The sequence below is a fragment of the Penaeus monodon genome, chromosome 32 (assembly GCF_015228065.2).
Source record: "Penaeus monodon isolate SGIC_2016 chromosome 32, NSTDA_Pmon_1, whole genome shotgun sequence".
In the NCBI taxonomy this organism is placed as follows: domain Eukaryota; kingdom Metazoa; phylum Arthropoda; class Malacostraca; order Decapoda; family Penaeidae; genus Penaeus; species Penaeus monodon.
In genome coordinates, this window is record NC_051417.1 from 7,468,419 (window position 1) to 7,469,136 (window position 718).

The 718-nt window shown below is 41.6% G+C and overlaps 1 protein-coding gene across 1 annotated transcript in view; it reads left to right on the forward strand.

Moving 5' to 3' along the window:
• LOC119593412 (nicotinamide phosphoribosyltransferase-like) overlaps positions 1–718 on the forward strand; it is a 16,380-nt gene that overhangs the window by 8,300 nt on the left and 7,362 nt on the right. The window lies entirely within an intron of this gene.

The following is a 718-nucleotide window of genomic DNA, read 5'->3' on the forward strand; positions in this document are numbered from 1 at the left end:
CCTTTGTGATAGTAACCTAGTTTTCATCATCACTTGATTATACGCTGTTGTGAGATACAGGAAGAGGTTATGGCCGGGGAGACGCCCGTCAGCGGCGGAAGGGCGGGGTGGACACTCACCTCCCTCACGCTCCTACGCCCTCGGGAAAAGAACGAATCATCAAGCATTCTCACTGTTTTGATAATTATAAATATCAGTCGTAATAAAAATATCATAGATTTTCTGAGATTTTTTTTTCTTTCAGGCGATGATGTACTCAGTCTCGAAATATAAATGCTTGGATGAATTGCGAGTTTCGGACTTGCATTGAATACCTTTCACGCCTTTCGGACGCAGTTTGTTTTTGTTTCGCATTTTTATGCTTCTTTGTTGATGCTTGCAATAACAGCCAGAGGGTGCAGCGCTGGGTTCAATTTGCGTTTTGGTTGGCGTCTCACTGCCATTTTTTCGTCGTTTTTTGCCTCTTTTTTGTATTGTGCGTTTCTATGTATACGTTTTCTGTTGGTTTATTGTGTCCGCTTATTTTTGTCTGGCTGTACCTTCTTAATTCACACTTGTTTGCGTGATTCTGTTTTTTTCTCCCTTCACCCTGTTATTTATTCTCGGTTTAAGCAATTTCTCTCTAAACTTATGTAATGTATTAATTCTACCTTTTTCGACATACGTTTTCTGTACCCTCAGAGCAGGCGAAAGGAACACGAGCGCGCGAGTTCAGAGG